Raw genomic sequence first — 27,999 nt, forward strand, 5'->3', positions numbered from 1 at the left:
CTCCTGTCTTGAACAAATCAGGGGCAGCAAGCCGACATTAGCCAGGCTGACCTTTGCTCTTTTCTGTTTTCTCTTCTTTCTCCTAATAAACATATCTCACCTGTGGGCAGAAGCATGTCATTTGGAATTATGGTTATTGGGATCATGGATTACGGTTGGCTAGGAGCGTGCTATGAGGTGAAGTTCTGTGCCGGCTGTGCTGTCTGGGGTTTTTCTCAGGCGGTGCTTGGGGGGGAGGGGGGAGGAGAGGGACTTTTCAGACATATCTCGCCACAGTTCCCTTAGAAGTCGGCCCAGGACGCACATTCTCCAGGGCGTTAGTCGTGACATTGCCCACCTCTATGAGGCCGACAACGGTGAGCCCTTTCACCACCACCACCGCCTGTTTTTAGATGGGACAATATCAACGAAACGGGCTGAAGTTGGGCAACGTGCACTGAAAGCATGTTTTTCTTTTTTGTTTTTGTACGCGATGCTCGTAACATAGATCTTGTAGCTGGTAATCTGCAGGGTAGCTACTGGTGCCTCTGAGTGGTCACTTGTATAATTAGATAATTATGTTAATAAAATATTCTGAACAGCTACTGGTAAAAGTGTGTCCGTCTCGGTATGCCGTGCACAGCAATTACTAAATGCAGGTGAGTCACTGTGTTTGTCTGCATGTCAAGCTCCGAAGGTGGTTCAATCCTGATGAATTCCGAAGTTACTGAGCATCGTATAGTGCAAAGTTATAATGCGCAATGTACGTATACCCGAGAGTCAAAACAATCGAAATGGCGGTGTCGCGAAGAGCAGTTGAGACGTTGCTCCCCAGGCGACGGCGGAGACGTTCAACACAGAAGCGGGTCGTACAGCAGTGAGCTGTTCCGGAACACAAGCTTCTTCAATGTTGTGCGTCTGGGGAGCAGGGTCTCAACTGCTCTTCGTACCACCGCCATTTTGACACAATGCTCCGTCTGCATTGAGTTACTGCAGAGCACGGCATGCAGACACGTGTACATTTTGAGGTCGCTGCTCTGCGGTGGTAGAACAGCTTTATCTTCGCTCCTTGGTTAAACTTCTTTGGCGCCTTTCCTAATTTTGGGTCTCGCGCAATCGCATCGACGAAATTCTCCCTATACAGCACCATGATGAATGTCACGTTTTCAAATCTATTTGGCTTTGTGCCGTCAGCAACCTTGGTTTACGCGAAACAAGTTGGCCGATCGGATAAAATGCTGATCAATTGGTGAAGTGCCAAACTTTTATCAAATTTCCCCTAATGCCTGAGAATGGTAACGAGGTTTCCTCGTTCATTCGGGAACGAGAATGCAATCGGTTCGCGCGAGCTTTCGCACTTTTTTCGCGTCTATAGCTTGCGCCTTTTCTTTTTTTTCTTCTTTTTTTTGTATTCCGTTTAGAAAGCGCTAAGAGCGATCGAGTTCCATGAAATACTGCTGACTGCAGTTTGCAAGTTTGGACCCGATTTGGATTAAGACCTCGCTGACGAGATAAAAATGGAAGCGAAATAGGATTTCGGCGTGGCATCTCGTTAAGAAATTCCCGGTCTCCTTTGGGGCTCTACTATGACGATTTGGTGACTGAGGCGTTTGATGGAAGTTGATAAGGCGTTATCATATTGTTCATCTTCGCCGAGAGGTTCGTCTGAATGAAATAACTGGAATGCAATTCTTAGCGAGTGTATCTCGATTTTCGCGCAGAAGCAGACTTTCTACTTTTGACACCCTTAACATTCGCTCGTTTGATTGCCACAATTGTGGTTAGACCCGTCATTGCACGAAGAGGCTGTTATACGTGTGATTTCTTTCCTGAAATTATTGTCGGATGGAATTTCCAACCAGATGCGCTGCAACGGAATGTATAGTGTCATTGAGATTGACAGTGCCTTGACATAGTGCCGCGTGTTATAAATTTGCCCCATTAAGGACTGACAGCAAGTTCAAAAAGTAAAATAACGTGGTGATGATGATGTTGGTGAGAGAAAAGTGTGCAGCTCTAGGCTCCATGTCACGTGCGCTGCTAGAGACATTCACACATGTAAAGTTTCACAAAAGCAGTGTGCCGCAAAAAAACACGGCTGGTTTAGACTGCGTGTTTAAAATGTGAATACATTTTATTCAGAAGCTATACGTTTTGTGCATACTGCGCCCTCTCGTGCACACGTTAGAGAACCTCTGAAGCATAGCTACATTCAAAGCTTATAAAAAACAATGAAGTGATCAAGTCAGTACGGCAATGTTAGTATACATGGTGTGGATTTGTTCCTGTGCCTTAATGCAATTCCAGGCCCGTGTACAAACCTTTCCAACTGCGTCACGAACTTCGATTATTTAGGGATATATTTTGAACCGCTGGTTTCGCTCCAGTTGGTTTAGTCACACGACGTGGTTTCCATTATACTATCTTTACCGTATTGCTTTATAAGCTATAATATATATATATATATATACTTGGTGAATGGGGTTCGGACGACCGCGAATATATGTAGCTGAAATGAAAATTGAAACACAGACTACGAAGGTACGGGAAGTAAGAAAAAAGGGATAATTTATTTACATTTAAGATACTTGGAATGCTAAAAGGGTTGTCGACGTTTCGACAGTGGCACTGTCTTCGTCAGGACGTCCTGACGAAGACAGTGCCACTGTCGAAACGTCGACAACCCTTTTAGCATTCCAAGTATCTTAAATGTAAATAAATTATCCCTTTTTTCTTACTTCCCGTACCTTCGTAGTCTGTGTTTCAATTTTCATTTCAGCTATATATATATATATGTATATGTATACATACTCATGGAACGATGCGACAGCACCAGAGGACACGTGTTTCGCCGTGTTTGCGGCTCGTCAGCTCTGGGTAGCTGCGCGTCGTTCGGAATTGGCAAACCAGGGGTCGCTCAGACCAGCCCAGGGGTGACGCAAGACAATTCCAAGTCTTGCGTCACCATATCCCATTCCTGTTGAAGACAGCGCTGCTGTCGAAACGTCGAATACCCCCTCTTAGTTTTTAATAAAGTTCCCTTTTTATACCTTGTCCTGTAGAAGCACTGTCTCCACTTCTGATCCTTATTGAATATCTTTATTTTTCGTGGTCAACCGCATTCCTTTATTTCAACTTATATATATATGTAGAGATATATATACCTTAATGCCTACATACCTGAAAGCTTCCGAGTCCATTCGTTACATATTTGCATGTTTATTTTTGTGTCCATCCGTATCCATCTACCTGCACTGCATATATATATATATATATATACAGGGTGTCCCAGCTAAGTGTATACAGATTTTTTAAAAAATATATATAACACTTTTTCCAAGATGAAATCAATTGCAATATAGCATATGCTGAAGGGCACTCCCTAGGAGGGCATTAGCAAAGTCCAAAGGCAATGTCTTAATTAACTTTCATTAATTTCCTTGTTAATTATAAAACCTACAAAGTTGTCCCAATGAGAACATCTGTTCCTTTCGGTCACCTGATATCGTAGCCGTTTCCGGAACAAAAATCCGTTCGATAGATCGCCCGCAAAAAATTCGTGAAGGAACGTCATTTTGTTCTTTATTTTGTTCATTGCGCTTCTTAAAGACGCGTCTTTCCTTCATCCCCAATGTGAGAGGGAGAAAGAGCACACTATCGCCTCTCGCGTCCTGGAAAAAGATTAAAAGGAAACAGAACATGCAACCCCAAGATAAGGCCAGTTCCGATAGAGTCACCCGATACATTTGTTTTTGTTTTGTTTCCGCAAGTTAAAGCTCATCTTCGACGCATGAGGCGGCACTGTGCTCCTTCCCCCACTCCCGTTGGGGATGAAGGAAATACGCGTCTGCGAAGATGCGCAATGAATAAAATAAAGAAAGAAAATGGCGTTCCTACACTAATTTTTTGCGGGCGATCTATGGAACGGATTTTTGTTCTGAAAACGGCTACGATATCAGGTGACCGAAAGGAACAGATGCTCTCATTGGGACAACTTTGTAGCTTTTATAATTAACAAGTTAATTAATGGAAGTCAATGAAGACATTGCCTTTGGACTTTGCTAATGCCCTCCTAGGGAGTGCCCTTCAGCATATGCTATATTGCAATTGATTTCATATTGGAAAAAGTGTTAAATATATATTTTTAAAAAATCTGTATACACTTAGCTGGGACACCCTGTATATATAAAAGAAGTTCGGCCACCGGGGTACACTTGAAACGACCTGCGAGCTACTGCTCCCATTTCCAGTTCATTCCCTCATGTGATGGGGTAAAGCGGTGGTGGTGGTGGTGGTGGTGGCAAAAGGGCTGGCCGCTGTCGGACTCACAGAGGTTGGCAACGGACAACAACGTCCGCAATGGAGTAAAGCACAACAGTTCCGGCAGTGAAACATCCCAATTATCTTCATCTAGTAGAAGTAGATAGTTTGAATTGAATTGGACATAGAACTATATAGGGGGAGGTTGACTCGTCATGTCACGAGCTCTCCTACTCCCAGAAATCGGACACAATAAGACGAACGAAAAGCGTTCCAAGAGTAAACACACGGGTGTCTGTAAGTCATAAAGAGCATCGGGGAACGTTCAAACAGCTGCGGCTTATTTTTTTCTCGCCAAGTCAAGCAAACCCCCGAGTTCCCTCGAGCTTCCTACTTTGTCACTCGCGGTACGCTAGCAGCACATGCAGCGGCTTAATCGAATATTAATTGCTCCCTTAATGTTGCCTTGGGCACTACATCAACACTGCCCCGGTCTCTATCTGGTAGCGGAAGGAAGGTGAAGAAAAAATTGCATTGAAGCTAGATGAAAGAAAAAAAAAAAAACGGAAAAGAAAGGAGCCGTTCAAAGAAAAATATTGTGCTTTCACGTTGCGCTACGCATTCTGCGTGGGAGTGCGAGACTTACATTATTACTTTTGCTTTCCAATATGAATGCATGCAAATTTAAAATCATGATGACTTTATAATGAATACTGTTTTCACAACCCGGCCATGAACGACAGACAAAAAAAAAAAAAAACAGGAAAGAAACAGAGAAATGCGAACAAAAACATGTTTCGTGTTACTATTTATGTTATTATTATAACTGTTATTATTATTCATGTTATGCGCTTGCGGAATCGACACATCATTTGGCTAACCTTTCCTCCTCTTTGTTCCCCGTTTCTTTTGTCTTCGAATAAATATCCCCTCCTCCATATTTCGTCGTCTTTCTGCCATACTCATCATGCGAATCATGTTCGGTATAGTGGAAACTTTTAAAAGAACACCGAACAGGTACATTGTTATCTCCGAGAAGTAGACGTCTTATAGCACAAAGGGATATCGTGGAGCCAATAGTGAAATGCCACCGCGTAGTCTTCTGACGCGTCAGAAGAGACGTGAGACTGACGACTTCGGCGTCATGAGTTCGAGACTTCTCAGGAGTGGTTCCATGGCAGCTTTCCATGAGGGGGAGGATTTAAGCCTCCTCGCACCGGTTTCCCTTCCCCTAAATGCACTGCCGAAGGTACGAGAGTTCGGAGGACTGGTACCCCCGAACCTCCTTCCCGTGGCTGCGAGACTGGCTGCTTTAATGGCTTGACAGAACAAATCTTGGAGGAATTATATACCTTTCATCGTGTATTCGCGTGCCATATTGGCTGTATCTTTTCGAATTGTGCCAGACTCGTTGGAATGCAGTAGCTCTACGGGGTTGTCACACGGCTAATCACGTGACCACGACACGTAGCCATAGGGTGTCATGCGGTGGTTGGTCCTATAGCTCTCGCTATAATAAATAAAGCTAATAAATAGTGAAATAAATCTAATATATAAAAATAAAGCTAATAAAGAAAGAAAGAAATCTAATGAAGAAAGAAATAAAGCTAGCGCTTTAATAAATAGCTTTCGCGAAATACTTCTAGCCTTTCTCACATTTGCGAAGAAGACTGGTTCTCGCAAAGTTATTGGATGTGCCACTACGCTTTGCTCCTTTTTAGACACACAGCTCGGTTGTGAGCAAAGCCAGTATTCACCATTCCTGTGCATAGAATTGTCATCGCAGAGAGGCACACGGAAAGACAAAGCCAACTTATCGCCCCACTGCTTTTCGTGCAAGGGCTTGACCATTATCGGTAACGCGTATGCTCCTGTAAAGCGTGCTACTCCTGATACACACTCAAGCGAAGGCAGAGTACCCTTACAGGCACACACAGCGCTTGCCTTTCAGCTTTGTAGTATATATAATGTTCTGTCCGTTTCATGGACCATATTCTCATCACTTGCCAATGATACAGGAGGGAACGAAACATTCTCATAAGATATGATCGCCATTATTAGTACCACACTCTTAAAAAAGAAATTCACCGCGTAGTACGTAGCCGCGTAGCACCATCATCTCGAATGATATCGTTATCTGCCCTGATTTGTTGAAAAAGGGTGACGTACGCCTTTTTTTTTTTTACACTTATGCTGTTCATAATTCATAATAATTCATAATACATTCATAATAATAATTCATAATAATCATAATTCATTCATAATAATAATTCATAATAATCATAATTCATTCATAATAATAATAATAAAAAGGCGTACGCCTCCCATTTTGAACGAATCAAGGCAGATAACGATATCATTCCAGACGATGGTTGGCTAGGAGCGTGTTATGCGGTGAAGTTCATTTCTAAGAGTGTATATACGATTCGATATGGTATGACATGACCGTATGTGATACTAAAGGTCTGAGGAGGTTGTCACCTAGAAGCTGTAGACTACACAGTCCGATACCGATAGAGAACGATACCGTTATCTCGTTTGTCGCAAGCACGGGATGTACACTTTTTTTGTGACAACTAACGGGACTGCATAAGTGTAACAAAAACGAGTATGGCTCATGTCTTCAACACATCTGGTAGAGAACGATGCCAGTCGGGAGGAATGGTGGGCTAGGAGCGCGCCACGCGGTGAAGTTCTGTACTAAGAGTGTGGAGTGATCCGGTTCACCGGTGCGGTGCTCTTCGTTCAATTATAAGCCACCATCACCATAAGCTGGGCTTCCTAGCCACGACAGGCATTTAAACGGTGGAACACCACATAACATCGTCATCGTGTATTTGTTGTCGCTGTGTCCCTTTCAGTTTCGTATTTGGTGAAATGTCCAATACATTACGTGTAGGTGATTCGAAAATTTATACATCAGCTCTTTTGGATCGCTTTTGAACTTTTTTTGCCAAGTAGATTTATGTCGATTTACGTCTATAAAAACATCCTCTGTTCGTCTGAGTTTTCGACGGCGCAATTTAAGATCTCCACGCAATCTGTCTGGCGAGATCAGCAGCGTGATGTTTTCGATTACGCCCGAAATAAACTGCTATATTTAGAGTTTACAGGAAAGAACATGTGGCAGTGAAGGCAAACTTTAACGATCTTTTATTGTGATGTTGCTCTGGTTTTGCACGTGGCATTCAGAAGGTCATGTCGTGTCACCAGGCCGTGTCAGTACCGCCTCGTTAATAGGCAACTGTAAAATGGCGTCGAGTTCACGAAGGAGGCAATCGACGTTATTGTAACGCGCTCTCGCGTCAAGGGTACATATGATCAGGCATGGTACGCAGGTTCTATCAGCACACACACACGCAACCCATTCGACACTCGGGAAGGTGTGGTGGATAAGTTAATTGGTGTTTGTACAGTAATAAAGGTGCGAGAAGTCAACCATGCAAAAAACACGTCGGCAATTCAAAGTATCAAAGGAGGCAAACCATGGAAGGGGACGTAGCCCGACAGCACGGTCCCCTAAAAAGAAAGTCTTTTTGCTTCCAGATCCTACGTCAGAGAAGCAAAAACCTCGGCCATTTCTATTGGTTCTCTGAAGCACGTGACCCCTCCCGCGGCCGCCTCACAGGCTGAGGTACCTTCTGTGATATAACTACTGGTGGAGTTTCGTTGGTCGTGGTTTCGCCCTCCTCGGTAGCTCAGTCGGTAACGTGTTGGCTTGCTGAGCTCAAGTTCGCGGGTTCGATCCCGGCCGAGGACGGCAACAATGTGGGGGAGGTAAACATTGGTTCCAGCACCGTCTGTCGGAGATTTCCGGCGCAAGTCAAAAGAACTACCGGTGGTCGAAATTGTCCACAGTCCTATCCTGCGGCACGTGCTGCATGCCGCCACACAAATAGGCTGAGTCACCTTACATGTAACATGAGGGCACCATTATATTTAGTATTTATTGGTCGCGGTGCCCAATTTCTACGCCCAAAATTAATTGTCTCATTTGCTGTAAACCTTGACATGTAGGTTTACATGGATTCAGATAAACGAAAGATGTCGTTGCTTTTACGCCAACGCAAAAGGAACAGAATTCACTCGTCGCATCGCGTATGAGCGAAAGAAATCGCAATGTGTTAGCTTTTTCCCTCCCTCTCCTTCTTCTTCTCAAGAAGCCGGACAATGGAAGAGAGGCCTGGGATTGGTCTCCTCAAACGATATCCCACAATGATTGGACAAATCGTTTGCGGAAACCAATCAGAGAGCTTTCCGCGTTGTCGGCCTTCTTGAGAAGGGGAGGAACAGGGAAGGCGTAAATTTCGTTTTTTCTATCGATCATAAATCACGAACGACGCGCAACGGATGAATCCCGTTCTTTTCATGTTGGTGTCAAGGTAACATCACCTTTCATTTCGTGAGGAGAAATCTTTACACGTTAATGCGGTTCTTTCTCTTTTTTTAAATCTCGTGTTAGCGCCGTGAAGCAACTGTGGCTACGAGCGGCGTACAGACGCGGAGAGATGGAGAGAGGACAGTAGGAAGGAGTGGGGGGACAGGGGAGTTAGTATACGTCCTGGACCGATAGTGCCCCTTTAAGAAGAAATAAGAAAACCAACACTGGCGTTACGGTAATCTAACCGCCATACCACCATCTCACGTGAGAGCGATATTCGCTGCCCGTAATGTGGCTCCAAAATGTTGTAACCACAGACAACAAAATAGTGAGTAGTTAAAAATTTTATATGGGCTTCTGTTTTGTAGTATAAGACGAAGCGTGACGTAGAGGGTATAGGACAGTAATTATTCTTGGTGCAGGTTTGCAACGAGCCTCCTGCGGCACGGGTCAGTCGATAAGTAGGTCAGTTTCCACGTTGCGCTGCCCGCTCGAAGTCCTTTTCGTTATCGACGTGACAGGCGCATTTGATGTACAATGTTGAAGCCAGAGCGTAAACGTCAGACGTCGTTGTTCAAGATTTTAGCATGCGACGGTCAAGAAAGGAGGGTTTGAGCAGAACTGAGAAGCTGGAAGTGTACGATGCAACAATAAACGTAACGCTAACGCATACGTAACCGTGACATTCGCTCAGCAAAATAGTGTGTGGCAGAATGGCAACGTATACACCACCTTCTGATGTCGTGGAATGTCACTGCCATGAGTGGAATCATGTTTTGTCATCTACTTTCTAGGGAAAGACATTTCAGAGACCAGACTTTTTGTGCGGCGTCATGTGTTACATTTTCAGATCGTTGTTCTATAAATAAATAAATAATTTTGAGTAAATTTACACGTAACTTAGTCTTGTTACGTTGGCAATCGAGGAATTGATACTTATTTCATTCTACAGCATCTGGCTCTAGCAATATGTGCCATCAATTGATTTTTCTTTTTTAATGCACACAGAACAATAATCACAGTATCATTTTGCGCACAAGATATGTTGCAGTTGCATGTATCTTATAGTGGGAAGATGTTGTATTAATTAAATGCTTACGGCGCATCCTGATGGCATCATTAATCAATGTTCATTAAATGCTTTCTGGTTTGACACTGTTCTTGAGATTATTCGTACGCCTCTACACAATTGTTACAGGGACCAAAAGAACTACAGACAGTTAAACAAATAAAATAAACGTTCTTCATTTTCTTTCCTGTCCCTTCATCATTCGCTGGTGGTCGCTGCGCAATCAACTGTAAGCGTAGCCGGCTCCACAATCTTTATATTATTTTTCAATTCAATCCATATCGTCAGCAAGAAGTCCAGATGCATGCGGTCTTCCGCCAACCGGTTCACCTTCTTCGACTGTCATCGCGCTGTCGACGACGTCATTGACTCCCAATCCATTTTCAGACACCATCAGTTCTGTTGACACTTACTCAAGAATTTCGTCGCGGCTGTGAGAACCCGATAGGGGTTCAACACCGGGTGTGGCGGTTTTTGCGCCGTTTACGCTTGACCCACTGACTCTGTCCGTTTTTTGCTTGCTCATGTTGGCGGATCTTCTTTCGTGAAGCAAAGAGAGGTCCCCCACGGCGCCTTTTAGTGGGGCGGGTTTAAATATAGCTCAATACTCAGCGCAAATTCCCGTTCACAAAGACAGTATGCACACGGCGAACGACGTGCTGGCTTAGCCCGCTATCGGGAAACTTCCCGAAGCATTTGCTGTTTAGCTGAGTAGTTACGGGTCTCTTCCAGTTATTTAGAGCTTCATCATGTCTCGCTCAGTGGGTTTTTTGTATCTAGGCGCTATATATAGCTTTGTGGCGCAGAAGATGATGACAAAATTATCTGTCGTGTGTTTTCGTTAGTTTAAGAGCTTTAAAACATGATCGTCACCAAGGATCGGGCTCAATCCACTGATGGAGCTAGTGGATGTTTCTGACGCTACGTTATGAGGTCATGCCGCGAATATGACGTCAAATTAGTGACAGGAACTAAGTGTCGCTCGACATTCCCTACTTAAAGGGGTTGAGACACTTTCATAGATTTGGTTCATTACATCATGGACGCATTGCACTGCACGCTAGAATACAGAGGAAAAAAAGAATGATTCTTCTACGTGTCGTACTTAGCGAGATAGAAGGCCTCGAGCACTCCCGAGTAAACCGCAGACGTCACAGACCTCAGAGATGCGTCCATTCCCATTGGCAGATATCAGCACGTGACTTCTCGTGCGCTGCCTCATTGGCGGCTATGAGGTCGGTGATGTCAGAGCCACATTAGTTTCGGTATCCACGGTGCCCATTTTCTCCGCTTCTCTTACTCTCTTCTCTGTGAAACTTCCGATGTAGGTTCGCACCGATGCAAAGAACCGTTTTTTATGTCTATCTGGGTAAACCTGGGACGACCTGTCGCAGCCCCTTTAAACGTCACCATATGCCATGCTCAAACACAGTTCCTCCTGAAGCCGCAAACTACGCCACCCACCTCCTTGTCTCCCATGCGTTCCTGCTGACCTCTCCATCTGTCCACGTCTGTACACCGCTCATAGCCACTGCTGCTTCGCGGCGCTAACACGGAGTAAACAAAAAATCCCCCGCTCAAAGCTTACGATAAACTCTGGTTTATATCAGAGTTACCCCAGAGACCAATACGTGGTTTGCTCCCTATAACAGTGAGTGATAGCTAAAAGCCAGTATAGTAGAACTGCTGCATCTTTCTATGCCTTGTGCAATACTCGAACTCTCGTAGGCGTTCCGTAATAGACCCGTCTGCTCTGCGCCGTGCACGACAACTTTCATCTCGCTCGTTCCAAAAATAACCAGGCTACACGAACGTCTAGGAATCGAGGAAAAAAAAATAGTCACGGAGCAGAATAATTGAAACACTACAGCCGCGAAGAACTTTGCACTTGCTATAGTCACAAAGACCAATAACCGCTGTGAAATACGTGTAGTAGCTTTTGTTACACGTGATCTTATAGTGTTGTTACATTGTGTTGGCGGCACTAGTGAAATTTGTTCAGAGCTGTGGGATGGACGCCACCTTTTAGTATCCTCTGGGCATGATCTTGTGATAATTGTGAATAGTGGACTTCTAGTGAGCATATGAATAGTGGATAATTGTGAATGGTGGACTGCTAGTAAATTTGTGATTAGTGTACTTCTGAATAACGAACATGTGCATAGTGAATAGCGAACTTGCGAGCAGAGCACATGAGAAGTATTTTTGGGGAGTGGGGGGTGGGGGTGGGGGTGAGAATTTATGTTGGGAGTAGCAGAACAAGTGGGGAGACGAGTTCCACTTTTTCCTCTTTTTTTTCGTTACAAACAAACAAACATGAACTTATCGTTCAGAATAATTAATTATATAATTTTAGGAAAGCTATTTGCGCTTTCACGTTGACTTTTAATTGATACTTTCTTTCTTTGTTAGCACAATGATCTCGTTTTTCGAGAGTTTTTAGAGACAATTGCTCGTTTCTTCACCATAGACTGGGCTATTAATGTTACGGTTGCTTTTGAGGCTTAAAAATCTCGATCATTATCAGTTTTTGTTAGCGTCAACAGTAAGCTAATTTACAGGACCCCCTTTAGAGCGTTGAAGTATAGAAGACAAGCTAACTACACTTTTAGGTGGTGCATGGAGCATCTTCGTTCACTTGTTAATGTGAAACGATTTTCCACTCCATTTACTCGTGTTGGGATAGAGTATATACAGTCATAGTGCCTTCGATATACTTTCGTGCTCCTGCCTAGACGACGTTGGTATAATGGGCGGTCATACTGCGTGGAGCGAAACAGTCTGGCAAAGTTCCCAGACTTTATGTTCTCTGAAGGATATCTGACACTGAAGCATTTTAAATGACCTCATTCGTTGTGTCCATTATCAGCCTCCCGTTATTTTATAGCCATTGTCCTGTCACATCGGCTGGAAATACTCTACAGCAGGGTTACATCACTCTCGTCTCGTCCTAAACGCCATTTCATAAAAAAAAAAAGAAAAAGAATAGCGAAAGGAGTGCAGCTGCATGACGCGAGCTGGAGGATTTGTTTACAGATAGGAACTGTACCAGTTACCGATGTAAAAATGAACCCTGTAGCCCGTATTTGATATCCGAAAAGAATATGGGCTTATTTAGTGTTACAGAAACGTTCCAAAATACGCTTTCAGTAAAACGTTTTCGCGTAATATGGTGTTAGTGTGATAGACTGAAACGGGAATTCTTCGCTCTTGGGAAGATCGGGTGGCTGGTCGCCTTTCATTACCCAGCGATCTGCCTGCCTCGGAATGATAGACGGCACTCTATGTCGCGCCATTCAACTCCATTGTGATTAGTTTTACAGTCCTGAGTGTTCACTGACGTGCACAATATGTCAGTACAGTCGCGAGCAACTTGTACAGCACACTATACTAAAGTTCTGCTGTTATCGGCCGGCTTCGAAGACGCAACTTCAGTTTCATTGGCCAACGAAAACTGGAACAGGCGGAATTAATTACCAGTTATCTCTATACCGATACATTTTTTCTCACTCTACTTTTTTTAAATACACACCTAAGCTCATATTGGCGCCTTCATGGACGACACCTTGTTACTCTGGGCTTCAACCGCAGTATTTTGATGCTATACGACATCACCCTCGCACTCACATATAGCGTATACGCCACCTGAGCAGCTAGGTCACGCATTGTGCTTAGCAGCTAGATATTTACGGACACGCGTGATAAAGGAGACCATGTACGACTCCCGCCAACCCTAACAATAACACTGGAAAAATTCGGCCACCCTAGGGGCACTGGGGGAATGTTAAATGAACGAAATCCTTGCGTTAAACTAACAGAATAAACTAAGATTTCCTCGTGGCCTTGGGGTTGCTGTAATTGCGCTCGGGAACGAGATCATATTTTTTCCGGTGTTATTATTCCCGGTGAGGGGAGCTGTACATATAGGCTCTATGAGTGCGAGGACGTCGTATCGCACGAGCTTCATATGCTTAGGTATCTACCCACACGTGCGAGACCTTACGTAGCTTGAGGTGAAACAGAAGTTGAATGCGTTCTGCAACTATAGCGTGCATCAGGACTTGAAATACTGCTGAGCCCTCAGCGCTACGGAACCCTACTGAACGTGCTAGCAGTCGTGTATCGCAGTCGCCAATTATTTCATTTTTTCATTGTGTCTAATTCATTAATTAGGGAGAACTAATTAGCTAGCTTTGAAAACGTCCGCTTAAGAGCCGACGTGTCAATTGGAAATTGAGGTAACCAAAAAGGACGGCAACTGCGCGGTCCTTCCCTGTTAGGCAAAAACAGAAAAAGCAAAAATACCACACAAATTGTACAGGTCTATACCTGGAAATACCTCGGTCCTTAGACAAATATTTTCAAAATTAGCTGATTAGTATCGTATAAATTAGTCAATCAGACAAGACGAGACGTATATCCTGGCGACTACGGTGCACGCCTGCTAACAACATTCAATCGGTTTCATTGGCGTGCTCCATCCCTTTTTAAAGCCTTGGTGCATATTCGTTGGGACACCTCATACACGTAACATCTGCGCATAGACGTCGTCATTACTTGAGGGTAGACTCAATATTAAAATTGTCTGTTGGTTGAAATACGCCCCACCCATTATCACCAAAAAGTAAAACGCTTTTTTTTTTACAATACCATACACTGTTGAAATAGTACTTCACCAACACGCTCCTACACTGTTAAAACAGAACTTCACCACATAGCACGCTCCTAGCCAACCATCATTCCGAATGATATCATTCTGTGCATTGATTTGTTGAAAATGAGAGGAGGCGCCTATCTGGGGCAGATTATCTTGTCCCAGATAGGCGCCTCCCCCCTGTTTTGAACAAATCATGACACAGAATGATATCATTTGGTATGATGGTTGGTTAGGAGCGTGCTATGTGGGGAAGTTCTGTTTTAACAGTGTAGGTAACCTTTCTCTTCCCAGGTTTGTTGAAAACGGGAAGCATACGCCTTTCTGTGACGAGCTCTTAAAACACAGCATAACACAGTGAAGGCCAACCTTTGCGACAGAATGATGCCGTTATCACTCCTGATTTGTGGAAAGCGCGGGGCGTAAGATTTTTCGTGATAATTAACGTGAATGCATAAGTGTCACTAGAAGGCGTACGCATCCCGTTTTCAACAAATTATAAGAGAGAACGATATCATTTACGATGGTAGTTGGTTCGCAGCATGTGCACTCTAAAAACAGAGCTTCACCGCGTAGCACGCTGTGCGCCAACCATTTCCACGAATTATAGAATTATCGCTTCTGATTCGAAGACGGAGTGGGGCGTACACCTTTTTGTGTCAATTTGCATATATTAAAATTCACGCAATAAGGCGTACGCCCCCCTCTCTCTTCTAATCAGAAGTGATAACCCTATCATTCGTGGCAGTGGTTGGCGCACAACGTGCTATGCGGTGAAGTTCTGTTTTTACAATGCACTTATGTAGTATGTTAATTGTCCCAAGAAGGCGTACGCCCAGCGCTTTCGAGAAATCAGGAGTGCTAACGGTATCCTTTTATGATAATTAGCCTTCAGCGTGCTATGTGGTAAGGTTCTCTCTTAGGAGTATACAATACAAATAATACAAAAGAGTCAAACTACTTGCATGTCTATAATGATAACAGTAATCGCGTCTTGTGATAGACTCGGTATCCAAATGCGGTCACCGCGTTGATACCGTTACAGATTGCTCCGTCAATTTCTGCGACGAACAAGGAACGTTTAGGGTGCACTCTCAAAGATGAACTGCACGCACCACATAGCACGCTCCTAGCCAACAACAACCAGCAAGAGTGACATCGTTCTCTCCCCTGATTTATCGAAAACGGGAGGCGTACGCCTTTTCGTGACACTTGTGCAGAAATGTTAATTGTCACAAAAAGGCGTACGGCCCGCGCTTTCCACAAATCAAGAGTGATAGAGGTACCACTCTGTGCAACGGTTGGCCTTCAGCGTGCTGTGTGGTGAAGCTCTGTTTTAAGAGTGTGGTCACAAGAATTCCACGGATTTAATGTGCACCACCTGGCGGGCTGTCACTGAAGGATAATTACAAAGATCAGATGGCTCGCCGTGGTAATCCCTTAAATCTGACCTGTGTGCAGGAAGAGAGGGACTTAAAGATGAACGCGACAAATGAAGAACACGCATAATAACATTCTGAAGACAAGCGGGTGACAGGAAACGCGTATTAAATCCTATAGTTACGTCTGAATTTCATGCAGAGACAGTATTTCTTAACATAGGAGTTGTACAGAGCTATTTCGCACTGCGAAACACGACAGAAAATCGAGCATGGATTCAGAGGAACAAATGAAGCATAAAATTCAATCGACAAATCATCGACCGAAATATTCGAAAAGCTCCAAAATGGTTTTACTTCACTGACAATACATTCGTGCTACGACTTAGAAACTGGGTACCTGAAAATAATTTTTTTGTATATTCATTACAATTTATTCAAAGAACACTGTGTTATCGAGGTGTTCTGCGGAAGAGCAGAGTGATAAAGAGCACTTATCGGAGACTCTCTCTCATCCTTGCTCCGCTGTTCTAAATGGTAGCGGCAATAAAGCAAAATTACGATAAGAGGCTAAGATCATCACTCACTTTGACACTTCACTCGCGCTTTACATTCTTCTCATTATGTTTTTTTTTTCTTCTTATCATCGTCATCATTCTCAAGGATGGTTCCGCATTCCGCAAATATAGGTATATCCTCTTACGTTCAATAAGTTCTCTTTCAATCAGAATTGGACCCAATAACTGTAAACACCCACAACACTGTCGTGCAACGGATGACTTGCAAGACTTATGGCGAAGTTTCTCTACTTCATATAGGGCAACATTTGCTGAACTACATCACACACGGAAACTATACTGTGCCACGGAATACATTTTAAAAACAATAATGTTACCAATATCTTCATATCAACTTCTTCTAATTCTTAGCCGAGAGGCTACATATTTTTTACTGATATCAATTTTATTGATTTGGTAATAACATTTCGCATGATTCTATCATAGGCAGACAAAAAAACGAGGCTATGCTTCAACTCGACCGCAACTAAGCGGACAGTTTCTCTAATTATAGTTCCGTCAAGTCTGACGTGCTTATGTCAGGGTAACAGATCTTCAGCGACGCCGACAGCGTGCCCGTCTAGTCATTGATTTCATTGGTTTAATTTTTTTATTCGCAACGTATGGCAAGCAGCAGGTGCAAACTTAACCCGATTACAGTCGGACCTCGTTTTATGAACCCTCGATATACGAATTCCCTCAACTTACGAACGGCTCCACAGGGAACCAAACTTTTTTCCGTGTATTTTGACCTCGTTTTACGAACCCTCGATATCCGAACTATGAACGGATTATTAGGGAACGGACCCAAAGTAGCCAAGCCATTCTGACCTCGATATACGAACGGGCGTTATGAACGTACAGAGGACCAGGCCAATGGACCGGAGGATAATGAAAGTTCCTCAGTACATGCTGCCAAGGTCAAACATACAATGTCCCAACGTCGCTACGTTCTACAAACATGATTCACCATTTCCTGAAAGAATAATTCGGGCGTTTACAGCCGAACTGTTGTGAGTCTCCGAGATGGAAACATCTTGCCGTTCCAAGAGAAGGCGTTCAGTCCTGACAGCCGGTGACAAGCGTAATATTTGCCGTTAGAAACAGTCTCATCCGCGCGCGATACGGTACTTTGAGGACCGTGAGTGTCAGACTTCTGTCATCTCTTCTAAACAGGATAGACCCTGCAGAAAGTATGGTGCAAAGCACAATTACGCAGTATTTTCAAAAATAAAACTTATTCAAATTAATTTCCCGTAGAAGAAGTGAGAAGAAGAAGTTCCCGTGTTTTTGTGAGGTATTTGTGCACTGCACTCCTCGGACCTCGATTTACGAATACCTCGATTTACGAACAATTTTTTGAGAAACGAAGGGTGTTCGTAAAGCGAGGTTTGACTGTATATGTTACACTGTAGACCTGCTGTTGCTAGCGCAAATTTAGGTGTCTTCGCCATTCGTCATCGGTATATTGTGTACATTGTGTGTTAACATTACTTTTTTTTTTTTCACTATATTAATTATCATGAACTCGGCAAGGCGTTCTAGGTCTAATTCTAAATCGTTTCCTTCCTGTGTCTTCTTGTCTTTCTTTCTTCTTTTTTTTTTTTCAAATCCACTTTCTTTGCGTCTCGTACTAATTCACCTGATATAACGTCACTCACTAATATAACGATGCAGCATCGCACCGGCAGAGAAACGTTCATGGCAGAATACGTATGACAACCCGGAAAGGCTTACGGGAAACACCTGCCATTTCTGGGATCATCACGGTTGAAACGCGGTTTTAGAACCATCCAACGAGGAAATACCATTTAACATTATTCATTTTCGCTATATCGGAAACCTTCGTTCGATCGGTTACAACGTCGAATTATAGTGAGCGCTGTAAAACTCTCGCGTTTCGAGCGTCATGGTCGCACGAAGATCAGTCATTTCAGAACGACATGGAAGAACAATCCTAAAGCGTTTCCCAGTAGATCTTGACTTACAGGTGTCGAGAAAATTACAGTACCCGGTACTGAACTTCTCGCGAATGTCTGGCCGCCTGTCATCGCATTTAGAACCTACCTTCTCCGCATCCGGTAAAAACCTGGCAAGTGCTACACGTCCTATTTTGAGTATTTTTTTTTTTTTTCTTTTCTGCGGTGACGTCATATTCGGGCAATGTGAACATACGGCCCCAGATCGCGACGGTAATCATTTGCAGACAGTATTGGCACGGCAACTTATCGATCCACGTTTCAAAAAGTGGGCCGAGGCGGGTGTGTATACCGCTCCCGCAAAGCGCTCACCTGATTGTCCGAGGTGCAGGTATCCGCCTGGGGCATCCACTCGTCGCGGGCTTAGAGACGGTCATCCAAACCTAGCCAAGGTGTGAGCAGGGGCCTTGGCCACCCTTTTATTTTCCGGAGCGCGCGAGGAGCCAGCTTTGAGGGTTGAAAATGGCAGCCCCTGCGCTGGCGAGGTTTGCGCCGAAGCCTCGACGCCAGAGTTATCACCGCCCTGCATACTCTCACCACCGGGAGGACAAACGGGCGGCGCTGGTGTGCGCGGCTCGAGCCAGACACCGCGCACGGGAGGCTAGGAAAGGACTGTCTATTGCAGCACCGGTGGTTTTTGGCAACGCATGGGAGTTGGTATGTTGCGCGCAGTACTTTTTTTTTCTTTCTTTCTTTCTTTTTCACTCGCGTTGCTAAGTTTCATTCTTCGTGCGTTTTTCTGCTTGAGGTACTGTGCCACGTATCAAGGTGTGTCTGAGCATATTGTTAACGTGCGTTACTTTCTTCTGTCTTTGCGTAACGTTGTTTTGGGACCACGTCGTAAAAGGGAAAAGTCGAAAGAAGCAATTTATATTCTCACTCTCGCTTTGTCATTTTGATGTTTTGCCATTTCTGTTATGCTTTGCACACTTGTGCTTTTCTCGGTACGCTCGGTGCTCTAATTTTTGCGTCATCAACACGTATTTGTTGTTGCCTTTTTCGTTCTTTTATGTTATCACAAATGAGTGTTTCGCTGTGCCGATGCTTACGTCGTCGCTACCCATAATATTGGTTCCATACCCGAACCTGCGTGTTATCTGCTTTTGGACGTTGTCATGGACGTTTCTTGTTCCCATCGCCATCATCATCATCATCATGATCATCATCATCAACAACAACAAATGAAAGAAAGAAATGTGATGATAGCATGGGATGCTTCAACAACATCAGGTGACCGTGATAGTATGATAAATTATATATAATATGGCAAGTATGGCTAGTTATCCGTGGAGTTTTTTAAACTCACGTCAGCCAGACGTATCGACCGTTATTTATAGTTTGTTGCTGTACCTAGTGGTGGAATACTTCGTAAACTTTCAGTCGTACATTACAGACCATTCGGAAAAGACTTTTTAGTCGGAACAAGGATAAACTTGGGGGGCTTACGACTGAAACTTGTTACGAACATCGATGACTTCGACCGCTAAGCCGCTTTTAACATCGCTTTAATATGTTCCTAGGGGATTGATTGTACAAGAAAGATTACGTTAAGCGGATTGACGGTTAGATGAAAAAAGTAAAAAGGAAGTATATGATCTAGTAAACAATTTCAAGTATTTTAAGTAACTGAGGAAGCGAATGCCCTGCTCAGAATTTTCCACAGCTTGCGCACACTTTAAGGTAAGCTGCTGAGTGAATGTTACTAGGTTTCTATCGTGATACCGACAAAGTCTGCAATAGTCTGAAGTTACGCATGGTGAGGTTGCGCACATAATGGGAGGAAATAGGAGTGCGTCTACTCCTTGATCGATGTACGGTGTGATATTAACTACGCAGGAGTATACCTAAATAACAACAAACACCTTGGTTAAATTTAGGGATGTGCCAACCGAATCCGCGAATCCTTGAATCCTAGGCAGAGATTCGAGATTCGCGAATCCGAAGTCCCAGTGCCCAAAACGGCGAATCGAATCTTTCGAATCCACCAACCACTCTTTTCCCTGAGTTGTTTCGATCCACCAACCACGTTTGTTTCTTTCTTTTTCATATTGCCTCCTCTGGAGTGAGCCGAAAGCCTCATTGGCCGACAGGTGTTTTCTTGTTTGTTTGTTTGTTCGTTTGCATTGCTCCGGACTGAATGAATTTAGGCAGGAACTGTTACACGACAAGTTTAAAAGCTACCTGGATTTGCTTTTGATTGTTGCTTAGTTTTATGGAACTAATTCAGACTCGAAAATTTATGCATTTCTTGTAGTCGACGAACAACATGTTAAACAAATGACGTTTAAGAAGAACTATATCCACATCCTCTATATCCTCATTTTTTTTCTTTCAATCATCATCATCAGCATCAAGAAGAACAATATGGGTATATTTTCTCCTGAAACTGAAGCATTATTTAAGTTGTTAATATTCTGCTTCAAAACACTTTGCACTAAAAGTGTCTTTTTTTTTTCTGGCTTTTTAAACCCTTTTTAAAGAAAGGATTGGAAAGATTCGAGATTCGTAAGATCCGTGGATTCGTATAGAACCTTCCTTGGATTCGGATTCGGATTTGGCTTCCTAAAATTTTGGATTCGTCCCATCTCTAGTTAAATTAAACTCTGCCGCTTTTTACAGTTTTAGCCGATTTGGGACAGATGTGTGGTGCTTGGTTGATTGTTACCTGTCCGGAACTATACTGCACAGTGCGATGACATGACGCATAATGTGCGGGCCCCACGAACGCGTCCTGGATTGTCTTGGATAAAAGAATCCGCTATTTGGTGGGAGGTGGTGGCTTGGAATCCGACCACCGACTGTGCTGTCCGAGGTTTTTCCTAGGTTTTGTCCAGTTCGGCAGATTGTCCAGATGGATGTCGGCACAATTCCCCCTGAAGTCAGCCCAAGATGCATACTAACCCCCCTGTCTTCCACTCCGTCCTGTTGTACTCTGTCCACCTTACGCCGCTCATGGCAACAGTTGCTTCGCAGCGCTAACGTAGAATTCAAAAAATAATTTATATGGATGTGTGTAGTACACATACTTCATTTCCAGCTCACTGATATTACATGACGTATGTAGGTGGTGGTGGTGATAGGGCTTGCCGTTGTCGGCATCACGTATGTGGGCAACGTCACGACTCACGCCCTGGGGGAATGTGCGTCCTGGGCCGACTTCTAAGGGAACTGTGCCGACATATGTCTGAAAGCGTCTGAGGAAAACCCAGGAAAAACCCCAGACAGCACAGCCGGCACCGGGATTCGAACCCGGGTACCTCCCAGTCTCGACGTGACATGGCCAGCACTCTAACCACTGAGCCACGGGAGCTGGTGCATGACGTATGTAACGGTGTAGGATACTGCTGCTCTATTATAGCGATGAGTGCAATCATCATCGTATTTTCGTTGGCGTCGGGTCACGAACTTGAGTCAAGGAGTGTAATCATGATGGTAGATGACATTTGAAGAGGTGACGCTGAGATAAATTAACGTGAATGAGCAGACGATTGCATGTACAGTCTTCTTCGTGCTGAACGTACGAAACGCAAAAAGTTTACACAGGATGAAACATGACAAATTTAATAAAACAAGCTTTCGTGCGGATGCCGCACTTCTTCGGGTTGCAACAGGAGTACAAAGTTCTTGTGTTCCTGTTGTAACCTGGAGAAGTGCACCATCCGGACGAAAGCTTGTTTTATTAAATTTGTCATGTTTCTTCCCGTGTGAACTTCTTTCTTTCTTTTTTTTTTCACACCTCTTAGAAGCCGAACTGCGCTTTTTAGTATATTAGTTTTGCTGCGTCTCGTGCACGATGTCATAGTGGTTGGAACGAAAGCACATGGGGGTTATGAAGAAGCGTAATCTGTCACTTCAGCGTTCTTCAGCCGACCCAGTGGGCTGTCAACACTGCGCTCCTCCGTTTTCTCCACGCTTCGAACCTTGTCAACATCTTGTGATTGTGTGACCGTGTGTGTGATTTTTTCCAGTTTTCTCTTCTCTTTTTCATTCATTTTATTCTTTTTGGAATAGCAAGCTGACCTCTGCCTGACTGACATTTCCTTCGTTTTATTCTTAATAAACATATTCCCCCCAACCCCCCATCCGTCATTCCATTTCCTCCTTTTCATGCGACTTCCATTTACTTCCAGCTCTTTTTAGATGTTTGTCAGTTTAGATGATGTGTCTAGACGTTAGATGACGTTAGATGAAGAGATAAGATAAAGATAAGAGGACTATAACAGCAAGAGTTAGGTAGCGGTGGCACGGGTTTCGCGTGGCATTAAACAGACTTGGTAATATATTGCCTTCACGTTGCAAAGCGGTAGAAATCGGGAATTGAGATTACATTACACAAGCGCTTCGAACAGTGATGGGAAGTAGAAGTAGCTGAAGTACGAATTACTCAAGTAGTAAGTACTTGTACTTTACTTTAGGTACATTTCAAATTATGTACTTTGTACTCTATACTTAAAGTGCCTTTTTTCGAGTACTTTCCCATCAAGTACTCACATACCCAAGCTTGAACACCAGACAAAAATGACCAAACATGATTTTTGTGCCTTTAAGGAGCATCTTTGAAGAAGACAATTTATTGCTGAGAGGCCTGAAATGCTAACAAAGAACTAGTGCTTTTATGCTTATGTTATACTATGACACGCTCACATTATGTCACTGCAACTGGCAGCACGATTACTTGGTCTTGTCATTTCAGTTCTCTCAATGCATGGTTCTAGTGCTTTGTTTCCTGCACTGGCAATTAATAACCATTCTGTATCATAATGTATGATTGGGGGGGGGGGGTATATGTTTGTTAAGAAAAAAATGGGAGGTAGCCAGGCAAAGAGCCGGCTTGCGATTCCGAAAAAAAAAAAAAGGAGAAAACGAAAAAGAAAAGGAAGGAAAGAAAAAAGCGAAAAGGGGGAAAGCCAAAAAGAAAAGGATTGAACGATTGGACTACATGATGAAGCCATAGACTGAAAGACACACATGCTTTCCTGTTTAATTTTTTCTTTTTACGTTTTTTAATTGATCCCATGAATTAATTGCTGTAGGTCACAGTCGTATAAAAAATGAATGTTTACATTGTGCTTCATCATTTTTTTTATTCCCCTCTCATATTCTTTTTCAGAAAGCAGCAAGGAATGCTTCGAAATGTATAGTGCCTGTTTGGATGTGTGCTTTTCCCCCTGAAATTCCCCTTGCACGTTGCACTCGAACTAGAACACTACACTAGCCGGAGTATCACCGATCTGCTGTCAGTCAAGGTATAATACTATTTTGCGTAATCACAGCATAGCTGACTGATTGCTCCCTCTACATGTAACTGCAAATTATGCCATCTGATTCAGTTGATATTCACGGTTAAGCACTTAACCAGTAGGGCCGTATGGTTTCTGAATAGAATATTTATTTCACTTGTCTACGTCTTAACACTTGTCTTAACACTTGCCAAGCATGCTGTGGCTAATGTTTTGCTGAAAAAGCAAGTCATAGATATCAAACAGTGAATGCAAAGTGATATGTGCCTCGCGGCGCTAACACGATATAAAAAAAAGGGGGGGACGACAAGCTGCACAACCATCTCTTTGAAGAGTACAGGTCCTGTTGTGATGGACAGCGAATTACATACGACGATACTGTAAATAATCTCATTCATAATGGGCAATAATCATGGGACTACCGAGAGGGGGGCAAGGGGGCCGTGCCCCCTCTGGAGCTCCAAGGTCTCTTGGGGAAATAGTGCGTGCATAAACACCCGCGCAGTCCGGAACACCCGCCTCCAGAAAAAGAGGTTTTAGGGGGTTGCACGCTTCCCCTCTCCCCCGGAAAAATTCCCGGAACGCCGATGGCAATAATGATGTAAGTACCGGAAGCAGAGTACAGTCACAAACTGAATGTATTCTGGAACCGCTCACTCCGTGGAAAGAGCCGCCACATCCTTAGAGCGGACATCGCTCTATTCGACAATCGATCATTCACCATCGGAAAGATTTTGGGATGCTGGCCAGCTAAGCAACAGGTTCGACCGCGCGGTTTATCTGCACAGCTGGGTCTACCGATTGGATGTGACACTTGAAGAGCGAAAAGTGAGGCGGCAGCAACAGTGAGGTGTTCTGTTTTTACTAGTTTTATTAACATTCCTCCAGAAATCCGTGGATAGAGTTATTTTTGTGATCTGGTACTTGTCAGGCATATTCCACTTGACACTTAATGAACCGCAATGCAATTTAATAGAATGCAATTTCTCGTTGTTGTTGTTGTTAGTGGTGGTGGTGACCAAACCGGCTTGCCGTTGTTTGTCTCACTTATGTGGGCAGCATCACGACTGTAGCAAGGATGAGGTGAGATCATGTGATAACAGATGATGGAATGATGACGGCCGAAAGTTAAGATGCAAGCCGGTCATTGCTAGAATTGATGAGAAGTCAGAGCAAAGAAACTTAGCCCCGTAGTCTTTTGGCGAGTCCAGATTCCTGAAGAAAGCAGACGAGGCTGCAAGTTTTTGAGTGTCTTTCCATGAAAGAGCCTCTGGGATGTAGGATATCATCCAACGTACAATTCCTGCTGTGTCCAAAGTATTTTTTCCGCACCCACAGCATATGCACAGCAATGAAGCAGGATGTGTTTGATAGTTTCGATTTGCTGACAGTGTCTGCAATTTGCGCTGTCTGGACAGCCAATCTTGAATACTTGTGATTTAGTGAAAGCGCTTCTTGTTTTCAACCTGAAGGGCATGCAGAGTGTGTGTACTGCGTGTGTAAGTCCTTTCGACGGGAGATCAAGGCGATGATTTTTTTTATTTTGCTGGGTGTCCCGGGTACCAGGGTGCTGTGTAAGTATTGAGAACAAACTGAGAACAAATTGTCTTTCGCTGTCTCTCGGTAATTTCACGTTAACGCATTAAAAGCAAACTCCAAGCCCCTAATAAATTTTCGCACTTTTCACAGTTGCTAATTGCACGACTGTGCACGTGTTTTTGCATGAGAATAAATATCTTATATAAAAATAAGTGTGTTCTGTCTTAGCGTTCGTTCATTATATTTACTTTTAATCAACGCGTTCTTTTTGATAAATAACGTATCCGTATCCGGAACGTTAACGCCGCGAAGTCCGTTCGCTACCGTCAAACGGACAACGAAATAGAGGTTTAGCAGAGCGTCGTGCGACGCTGCGAATGGAACGATGAGAACTGTGTTGCCACCCAACGGCGCTAACATGAACTACCGTCCCAAAGTTGGCGAGGCATCTTTCTCTGAACGAATTACCTGTTTTCGTGCACCGTTGTTTTTTTCTTTGCGTTTTAAAACAAATTTGCTGTTCCTTCAACAAACGAAAGGATAACCCCTGCCGGTCAGGCCATCGCTATCACGGCAATGCTATACCGCTCTCGTACTGTTCACCACGGAGGGATGAAATCTGGAGGCAAAATTTTAGAATGGTACGGTCTACTACGACTACTCTCCACGAGAGGATATCGTCCCTCGTGCAGAAGCGCAGCCTGGCAGTCTTCTCTTGGGACACAGCCGACGAGGTGTTGCAGGCAGCCATCTTGTTTCGTGCGACGAAAACTACATGGAGGACGGAACGCAAAAGCCGGAGCCTATCGTTCCAACGTAAAACGCGGAGGCGCGTGCAGCGCCCCAGTTGCAAAGCATGCGCTCTCGCTCAGGTGGAGAATAGCGTTCCTTCCGTTCGCTGCGTAACGGTTTCCTAAGACTCTCCAAAAACCAGTCGTTGCTGTTTATAGTCGCGTTGAACCTAAGAATGGCACGTTTGGCCCCGCCCTACGCCGGTTCCTATTGGCTGCGGTATCGAGTCGCATCACTATATCCCGCAACAAGTAGTGCGCCGACACCGAAACTATTTTGACCGTGCTTCAGCGGCTGTCGCTTTGGGAACGAGTCGCCATGAGCCGCTTGGTAAGCCACGTGTAGTCACACAAAGCCTGTGTTCGAAATCCTTTGCGGCGATTGGCTGAATGTCCGTAGCTCGGTGTCCATATCTCCACGTAGCGAGGGAGGAAGAGGAGGTATTAAGCATGCATCTCTATCTAGCTGGCGTCGCGTGTGGGCGGTACCCGGTGGCGCTGCGGTATAACTTCTCCGGCGGAGTATCACTGATTCGGTTTAACGGACTACATTACGTGCCGTTCTTACATGCAACACGGATGTAGCTCACATGCAGTGCACGAGAGAGGCCTTTGGTCAGCATGAACTCCAGAAACGCTCGCACTCCTTCCGAGGACCCCGTAAGAGAGTCAGTGAGGTTACGATCCTCCTCCGTGGGGCACCTGTGACGACGATTCACCGGAAGCTACCGGTGAGTATGTGGTGCACTCTAAAGCAGAAAGAGGGGGGGGGAGGGGTGATGCCCATCTCGGTAGAGCTGTATTGCAAACACATTTCTACTCAAACCAATTTTACCTTTTGGGTATAACCGCAGAGTAGAAAAAAAAAAACTACTGAGTAGAAACTGTCGTTCTACCAGCATGGGTAGGAAATTCTACCTTTTTTCTTAAAGCAAACGTGAGAGAGAGGGGAAAGGGACGCCGCCGCTTATACCAGCGGGGGAGAAGGCGCGCGTGGATTGGCCCGAAATGGTAGAACTACTGTCGTTCTACCAGCTTGGTAGGAAATTCTACCTTTTCTTAAAGCAAACGTGAGAGATAGGAGCAAGGAAAAGGGACGCCGCCGCTTATACCAGCGGAGGAGAAGGCGCGCGTGGATTGGCCCGAAGTGGTAGAAGTACTGTCGTTCTACCAGCTTGGGTAGGAAATTCTACCTTTTTCTTATAGCCAACGTGAGAGAGAGGAGCAAGGGAAAGGGACGCCGCCGCTTATACCAGCGCAGGAGAAGGCGCGCGTGGATTGGACCGAAATGGTAGAAGTACTGTCGTTCTCACAGCTTGGGTAGGAAATTCTACCTTTTTCTTAAAGCCAACGTGAGAGAGAGGAGCAAGGGAAAGGGGCGCCGCCGCTTATACCAGCGGAGGAGAAGGCGCGCGTGGATTGGACCGAAATGGTAGAAGTACTGTCGTTCTACCAGCTTGGGTAGGAAATTCTACCTTTTTCTTAAAGCCAACGTGAGAGAGAGGAGCAAGGGAAAGGGACGCCGCCGCTTATACCAGCGGAGGAGAAGGCGCGCGTGGATTGGTCCGAAATGGTAGAAGTACTGTCGTTCTACCAGCTTGGGTAGGAAATTCTACCATTTTCTTAAAGCCAACGTGAGAGAGAGGAGCAAGGGAAAGGGACGCCGCCGCTTATACCAGCGGAGGAGAAGGCGCGCGTGGATTGGACCGAAATGGTAGAAGTACTGTCGTTCTACCAGCTTGGGTAGGAAATTCTACCTTTTTCTTAAAGCCAACGTGAGAGAGAGGAGCAAGGCAAAGGGACGCCGACGCTTATACCAGCGGAGGAGAAGGCGCGCGTGGATTGGTCCGAATTGGTAGAAGTATTGTCGTTCTACCAGCTTGGGTAGGAAATTCTACCTTTTTCTTAAAGCCAACGTGAAAGAGAGGAGCAGGGGAAAGGGACGCCGCCGCTTATACCAGCGGAGGAGAAGGCGAGCGTGGATTGGACCGAAATGGTAGAAGTACTGTCGTTCTACCAGCTTGGGTAGGAAATTGTACCTTTTTCGTAAAGCCAACGTGAGAGAGAGGAGCAAGGCAAAGGGACGCCGACGCTTATACCAGCGGAGGAGAAGGCGCGCGTGGATTAGACCGAAATGGTAGAAGTACTGTCGTTCTACCAGCTTGGGCAGG

General features: G+C 44.5%; 1 protein-coding gene across 1 annotated transcript in view; it reads right to left on the reverse strand.

Moving 5' to 3' along the window:
- The window catches only part of LOC135400738 (potassium voltage-gated channel protein Shaw-like), a 115,139-nt gene extending 96,281 nt beyond the window's left edge, over positions 1-18,858 (reverse strand). The window contains exon 1 of the mRNA XM_064632616.1: positions 18,571-18,858. The gene's annotated coding sequence lies outside the window, so the exon portion shown is untranslated. The remainder of the gene's footprint in view (positions 1-18,570) is intronic.
- Between the last annotated feature and the right edge of the window lie 9,141 nt (positions 18,859-27,999).

Source organism: Ornithodoros turicata, chromosome 7, assembly GCF_037126465.1.
Source record: "Ornithodoros turicata isolate Travis chromosome 7, ASM3712646v1, whole genome shotgun sequence".
Taxonomy (NCBI): Eukaryota; Metazoa; Arthropoda; class Arachnida; order Ixodida; family Argasidae; genus Ornithodoros; species Ornithodoros turicata.